Source organism: Cannabis sativa, chromosome 6 (genome assembly GCF_029168945.1).
Source record: "Cannabis sativa cultivar Pink pepper isolate KNU-18-1 chromosome 6, ASM2916894v1, whole genome shotgun sequence".
NCBI lineage: Eukaryota > Viridiplantae > Streptophyta > Magnoliopsida > Rosales > Cannabaceae > Cannabis > Cannabis sativa.
Genome location: NC_083606.1, coordinates 65,180,959 through 65,189,625, shown reverse-complemented (window position 1 = coordinate 65,189,625; position 8,667 = coordinate 65,180,959).

Genomic DNA, 8,667 nt, shown 5'->3' with positions numbered 1-8,667 from the left:
CTTGAGGTATATTTCTCCACTTAAACTTCAGCTAAAATTGATCAATTCACTAATCAATTGCAGACAATGAAGAAAGGTTCCTTATCAATCAATGAGTATCTTCTTCGGATCAAAACTGTTGTGGATCGTCTTGGATCCGTTGGACATCTTGTTACTGTAAAAGAACATATAGCAGCCATTTTCAAAGGTCTTCCAGCTGAATATGATACATTTGTCATCTCTGTGAATTCTCGCACACAACCTTACAGCGTTGCTGAGATTGAATTGATGTTACTCTCTCAAGAACACAGAATGGAGACTCATCATCGCGATCTTGATTCTGCTAATCTTGCTACGAATCGTCATTCCAGGGGACGTAGTAATGGATCTGGATCTGGTAATGCTTTCTTTCCTCAATCTGGATTTGATTTCAAAACTAATAATAGTTCATCTCCGTCTCGTGGTGGCCGTACAATGTGGAATCCTTATGCCGTGAGTCCGAGAGGTACTAGTTCGTCAACACCTGGTTTTTGTGGTCCTCCACCATCGTTGCAAACTTTTGTACCTCCTTCAGCATCAAATACTCCAGGTTCAAGACCTGTTTGTCAGTTGTGTTCTAAACCAGGTCATATAGCAGCTCGCTGCTATCAAAGATTCAACTTTGATTTTCCCTGGGGTTGGTGCTGCTAATGTTGAACAATATGCTGCTCACATTGCTACATCAGAAACTGTTGCAGATCCGGCATGGTATCCTGATTCTGGTGCAACCAGTCATTGTACTGCGAATGAAACCAATTTCACCCAAAAAGAACCCTACTTTGGTCCTGAACAGATTCATATGGGAGATGGGGCTGGTCTTGACATTCATCATGTTGGTAAGAAGCTTTTTCACACTCCTTACTCATCTAAAACTCTTACCCTCAATAATATGCTTCATGTTCCCAAAATCACCAAAAATCTTATCAGTGTAGCTCAGTTTACTAATGATAATAATGCCTTGTTTGAATTCTATCCTGATCACTGTGTTGTCAAGGATCTGGAGTCCAAGCAGCCACTCATGGAAGGGCATTTTAGTCATGGACTGTATGTCATTCCTCCCACTCAACTTCAGTCAGCCAGTTCTACACTTGTTCCACCAATTGTCTCTTTTTCTGTCAATAATGCTCAAATGAGCAATTGTAATAAGTCTATGTCCACTTTTAGTCTGTGGCATAATCGATTAGCTCACCCTTCTGCTAGAATTGTTAAGCAGATTATGTCTCTATGTAACATTTCTGGAAGTAATAAAACTTTTGCTGATTTCTGTGATGCTTGTTGCAAAGGCAAAATACACAAGTTCCCTTTTCCTATTTCACACAGTGAGTACACTCAACCACTTCAACTCATTCATAGTGATTTATGGGGACCATCTCCTATTCCCTCCTCTAGTGGATATAGGTATTACATACATTTTATTGATGCCTATAGTCGGTATACATGGGTTTTTCTTTTAAAAACAAAGTCTGAAGCTATTCAGACCTTTGTTAATTTCAGAACTCAAGTTGAGAAGGAGTTTGAATGCTCTATTAAAGCTCTCCAATCTGATTGGGGAGTTGATTATCAAGCATTTCAATCTTATCTTCTTAACAATGGCATCTCACATAGGCTGTCGTGTCCTACTACCCATGAGCAAAACGGTGTTGCTGAGAGAAAGTATCGACACCTTATAGAATCTGCCCTCACTCTTCTTGCTCATTCCTCTATGCCTCTATCTTTTTGGGATGAGGCAGTGAGAGCCTCTGCCTTTACTATAAACCGACTTCCTACACCAATTTTACAACATAAAACTCCTCTCACTCTTCTATATAACAAACAACCCGACTATACTCAATTGAGAGTGTTTGGATGTGCTTGTTACCCCAATATTAGACCTCACAACAAAAATAAACTTGAATATAGGTCTGTCATGTGTACTTTTCTGGGGTATAGCAACAAGCATAAGGGATATAAATGCATGTCTCCAACTGGTAGAATTTGTATATCAAGAGATGTTCTTTTTAATGAACATTTCTTTCCCTTCAGTGTGCAGTCTACCAGTAATTCTCCTCCCTCAATTCTCACTGGTACTTGTTCCAGTGGAGTGTCAGCTTCTATCCCTCATTCTACTACTGTTTCTTCATCTGGTGTGTTTATTTCAGATGAATCCACTACATCTTCACCTCCTGCCACAGAGACTTCTATCCTTAATCCACCTCTCGCCACCATCAACCCGAGTCCTCTGCCACAACCTGTTGCTTCAATTGATGCAGCTCCTCCTATTCCCACACCTCCAACCCCTACTACCATTCCACCAGTCAATAACCACCCCATGGTTACTAGGGCCAAGGCTAGCATCTCTAAACCCAAGGTGTTACTCACTACTTCTGAACCAAAAAGCTACAAGTTAGCTCTCTTGCATCCTTAATGGAACAAGGCCATGAATTGTGAAATGTTTGCTCTAAAGAAAAATGGAACTTGGACTCTTGTTCCTCTTCCACTTGGTAAGAGAGCTATCACTTGTAAATGGGTTTTTAAAGAGAAACTTAACCCTGAAGGCAGCATTGAAAAATACAAAGCTAGGCTTGTTGCAAAAGGCTTCTTGCAACAATATGGCTTTGACTTCACTGAGACTTTTAGCCCTGTGGTTAAGCCAACCACCATCAAGATTGTCTTAACCATTGCCTTATCTTACAAGTGGATCATAAGACAACTTGATGTGAATAATGCTTTCTTGAATGGGGAACTTCAAGAAGAGGTTTATATGGTCCAACCTCCTGGCTTTATTGACAGCAAGAATCCTCATTTAGTTTGCAAGTTACACAAGGCAATTTATGGGTTAAGGCAGGCTCCTCGTGCTTGGTTTGATAAATTGAAGACTGTTCTGCTCTCTTTTGGGTTCACTTGTGCCAAATCTGATCCATCTATCTTCTTTAGGCACACTAATGCTCATTCCACATTTCTATTGGTGTATGTGGATGACATTGTGGTCACGGGTAGCTCTTCTACTGCTGTTTCCTCTTTAATTCAACAGCTGCATCAGACCTTTGCCTTCAAAGATCTTGGTCTGTTGCATTATTTTCTTGGTATCGAGGTTGCTCACACTACAGAGGGATTTCACTTATGTCAGAAAAAATATATCCTTGATCTTTTGGTTAAGGCTAAGATGGACAATGCAAACTCTTTACCTACTCCAATGCCAGGAGGAGAAAAGCTATCTGCTCACTATGGAGACCCTTATCTAGACCCCCATTTTTACCGCAGCATTGTAGGTGCCCTCCAATATGCTACCATTACAAGACCAGAGATATCTTATGCTGTGAACAAAGTCTCTCAGTTCATGCAGACACCACTCGAGACACATTGGAAGAGTGTAAAGAAGATTCTCCGATATCTCTCTGGCTCAATTGACCTTGGTTTGCACCTCAAATCTGCTTCTACTCTTACCTTGACAGGGTTTTGTGATGCTGATTGGGCTTCGGATCCCGATGATCGAAGATCCACATCTGGTTTTTGTATGTTTTTGGATCCCAACATTGTCTCCTGGTCCTCTAAGAAGCAGAAAACAGTCTCTCGGTCTAGTTCTGAAACAGAGTATAGAAGCCTTGCTCATGCTACAACAGACTTGCTTTGGATTCAAGCCTTACTCACTGAGATTGGTGTTCATCTCAAACAGCTTCCTGTGATTTGGTGTGACAATCAAAGTGCTGTCTTAATGGCTGCTAATCCGATCATGCATTCTCGCACCAAGCACATTGAATTGGACCTCTATTTTGTTCGAGAACGTGTGATCAACAAGCAATTGATTGTCAAACACACTCCAGCTTGTGACCAAATTGCTGACATCCTAACAAAAGCATTGTCTAGCACCAGATTTTTGTATCTTCGTGACAAACTTAGCTTAGATTTTCTATCTAGGCTAAGTTTGAGGGGGGGTGTTAGCACTGAAATCAGTGACAGTTAGGATGGTTGTTATACTGTTAGTTATACAGTTAGAGAGTTAGTTTGTACAGCTGTATAGTTTATGTTTCTGTTATTTTCTGTTATGAACATTGTATTTATACTAAGAGCTTTGGCTCAGATCAATGTACAGAAATCATTGCATTCAATCTCTTTCTCTGTTGATTCTCTCTTTCGATTCTCTCTGTTCTTACAATGTTTGGTAAGAAGGAAAGAGAGTAGGATGGATGGAGAGTGTAGAAAAAATGGGGAGTAGGAGGGATGGAGATAATATTTGTTTTTCTTTATGTTGTTAGGTATTAGAAGTATATGTGGAACATAGAGATGGAAAGTGAAATAAATATTAAAAATTTTATTTTAAATTTTATAATACAATTATTTATTATTTTTTAAGGGTAGATTTATATAATTTTTTTTTGTCTTTTTCTAGAATTCCCACATGTTAGGAGGAATTAAAAATAATGTGTTTGGAAGGAGACTCTCTCCTTCCATCTCTCCTCTCCATTCTTCTCTCCCTCTTGCCAAACAAAAAGATTCTCCAAACCCTCTATCTCTCTCTCCACCCTTTCTCTCCCTCCTTCTCTCCTCTTTATCAAACATAGTATAAATGTTGAAGTTAAGTTACTTAACTTCAGATCACTTCGAGTTGAAGCCCCTCCTTATAGCCATCATTTGTGTCATGAGGTTGTTGAAGGACTAAAAATGAGCCTCAAACCAATGCAATGTCACCTATCATCTTTGGCAGCGGCGTTACACAAATTGCCACTAGCTTTTCTTCTTGCATCAATATTTATTTTTATCAATCCAGATTTCAATTGGGACCAATGAATAGCCTTTCTATCTTGCTTTGGAGAGCTTGTTTGATCACCAGCAAAGCCAAACCAGTAGTTTTTGCACCAGTCAACCATGTCCCTAGCAGGATGACTTTTTTCCCAAACTTCATTTTATTTCGTATGTGTCAAAGCTGCCAAGAAATAAACTAAAATCTTCATCTTCAAGCCCTTCTTGAATCTTAGAAATAAAAATGAGTGGATCAATCTCCTTGCAGCCTTTTATAATCGACGAAAAACCTGCCTTTTTCCAGAAGATTGAGCTGGCAGAATATCTCCATAATGCATAACAAATATCTGTAGGATCTCCATTCGAACATTTGATGGCACGTTTACTACACAATATTCAGAATCAGTATAAAGTAATAGAGAAATGCAACGGAATAAATATTTGTAATATGGTGTTTACTAAAACTGTTTGGAAATAGAATTATAGTGATTTATCTTGTTTACTTTATCAGGAAAAGTAATCGGAATGCTTAAATTAACTAAATTACCCTTTTGAGTTAAACTATTGTATATGATAATTATTTTGTAAGACATATTTCAAAGGATAAAATTGTCATTATAAATTTAATATTAAAAAATAGGGATATTGGCGGCTAAACCACCTGAATTTTACGGTTTGTAACACTTAATCACAAAAATCAAAATTTTGGCGGCATAACTACCTAAACCCTGGTTCCGTTTTGCTCTGCACACCTCCGTCTAAAAATCACAGTTAAGTGCCACGATGGACTGTCCACGTGTACACACTTATACACGTGGCAAGTTTTTAGTGGTCCACGTAATATTAATTTTAAAAAATAATTATAAATATTAAAAAAATTAAAAATATTTTTTTAATTTTTTTTTGTTTTTCCTTTTCTTTTTCTTTTCTTTTTTTCTTCTTCTTTCTTCTTATTTTTCAACAGAACCCCTCCCAACCCTCTCTTTCTCTCTCTTGTCTCACCAATTAGGGTTTGGATCTTTGAATCCGAAGGGAGAAGTAGCGGCGGTGGAGTGATCTACAGCAACATAATCGTTGGATTGGTGTTGATCGACGGGAAAAGTTGAGGAAGAGAATGAATCGTAGGCTGAGAAATTGTCGACTACGACTACGTCGTTGTCGTCAAAATGGCGGTCGGAGGAGTTGAGATCGTCGTCGTCGAGACCGTAGGCGTCAAAGGAAGCCATAGCTTTCTTTCTCTCTCTCTCTCTCGTCTCTTCTCTTTCTCTCTCTCTCTCTCTCTCTCTCTCTCTCTCCGTGGTGGTCGCCGGAGTTGGTCGACGTCACACAAGGGGGCCGGGGGTGGTCACCGGGGTTGGTCGACGTCACACAAGGGGCACAAGGGGGTCGGGTTTGGTAGGTTTTTTAGTGAAGAAGAAGAAGAAGAAAAGAAAAAGGAAAGAGAAAAAAAAAAAGAAAATAAAAAAATATTTTTTTTTATAATTTATTTATTTTTATAATTTTTTAATTTATTTTTTATAATTTTTTAATTATTTAAAAAAAAGTAATAAAAAATATTTTAATTTTTTTTTTGATTTTTTAATTTTTTGTAATATTTATAATTATTTTTTAAAATTAATAATATGTGGACCACTAAAAACTTGTCACGTGTACAAGTGTGTACATGTGGACAGTCCACCATGGCACTTAACTATGATTTTTGGACGGAGGTGTGCAGAGCAAAATGGAACCAGGGTTTAGGTAGTTATGCCGCCAAAATTTCAGTTTTTGTGGTTAAGTGTTACAAACCGTAAAGTTTAGGTGGTTTAGCCGCCAATATTCTTAAAAAATATAATCCATTACCCTTAGGGTATGTTTACTTAAAGAGAATGGGAATTGATGGTATGGTATTGATTCTCATACAATTGTTTACTAAATTTTGGAAAGGGAGAAAGTAGTGGGGTCCATGAGAAAATAAAGGAAAAGGTTCTCCCCCATTTTTATAGGGAATACATTTCTCTTTCCTAACTTATTTTTATTTTATTAATTAAAAATTAAAAAAAAGACAAATGTGCCCTTTAAATTTATAAACAAACAATAATTACATGTTTAAATAATAGCAATTTTATCAAATTAAAGCATTTTGATTACCTTTCCTAGCTATGTAAACAAAATAATATGATTCTGATTTTCTTTTCAGATAGTTTAGCAAAACAGCATAATAAAATATTGTTTCTGATTATTTTCTATTTTAAACTGATTCATTTCTCTTATTGATTATTCTGAATTCGAGTTACAGTTTAGTAAACACGCCATTAATGGCATTTCTTAGAAAATTGATGGGAGAAGTTCTCTTTTTTTTTTTCTTCCTTATTTAATCAAGTTCTCCATTTTCTAAATTTAATAAATTAAATAAACAAATGTAAGGGAATGACTCTCTTACCATTAATTCTCATTGCTTATTAGTAAACATGCCATAAAACGGTTGTGATCATGTGTAACTTTCTTGCAAAATAGAACACGATTAGTGGGAAGCCACGAGTGACCAAATTCTAAAAAAATATTTGATTTTGAGAACTACTCTCATTGGCTTTCTTAGTATCCGAAGTCTCAGCTTTTTTTATTAAATTCATGGCAACTTGTAACTGCTTCTCACATGTATTCTCCATTTTTAGTATACTCATCAATATAGATCAATTTACCAAAGCTCACATCGACTTCTCAAGATTTATAAGCTAGTTTGAAGCCTCGTAGTAGATTCTTTCGTCAAGCCTTTGACCTTTGTGGCCTCGTTCATGAACCTTTGGATATAATCTTTCAAAGGTTCTCCTGACCTTTATCTTATTTCAACTAAGTCTTCCAATTGGGAAGGTATCTATCAAGAGGACAAAAACTGTGTGTAAAACTTAGCGATGAAAGCGTCCCAAGAATTAAATCTCCCTGGGGACAGCTTAAAATACCACTGCTATGCGGTGTAAGACAAGGTTATAGGAAAAATCCTGCAACGAACATCATTTATAACCCCTTGCAGATTCATCTGGAACTCAAAGTATTTGATATGGGCCAAAGGATCTTCTTCCTAGTGTACATTTTCTAAGTTGGCATCTTGAACTTTGTTGATAGGGGCAACGTGTTAATGCGTGTAGAGAAAGGTGATCCTTTAGCCATGTCAAGTTCCAGGTCGGACAAGACTTGTACAAGGCTCTTGAGTTGATCCAACTGTGCTTGTACTACAGGATCAACTCTGGTCGTCCTGTGTCCGGCCAACTTCTCTCTTGGGTTGATAAGAGGTTGGTTGTATGGGCCGATTAGAATTGACCTATCATGCACCCTTAGTGGATCATTTTGGGGAGGAACGTCGTTATTGTGCATGGTGTTATTATGAGTTCTCTAGTTAGTGTGCCCATCAATGGGGTGGGTAGTAGCACTGTAACGCCCTAAATATTAGGCACGCTATCCAAGATGATTAAGAACCCTAATCCCTTAAACGGATTACTATACAGAAAAGCATGGGAATTTTAAACTTTAAACGATAATAGAAAGAAAAAAAATAAACACTTGTAATAACTTTAACTTTACAACTAAAATTACATGTTTCGGGATCCCAAAAATATTTTACAAAATATTACAAGTCTTTTTCCCAATACCCGACCTAAGCGGTAAAACAGAGTTACAAAAATTCATCACTGGTAGACCCCAACCCGCTTGTTCTAGTGTGGCCCGAACATGTACATACATCATCCAGCTCTTGTACTCATGGCTGATCAGAGACAGATTTACCCTTTCCTTCACAGTAAAGCACCCGTGAGCCAAGCCCAACAAGACAATATAAAATATCGCTAATCATAATTATCACATTATATAAATATTAATGCCATTCACATTTGCCTGTATGACACAGACATGCATGTTACGCTCACATGCTTATTTATGTCTATGTGGCATAGACTTACG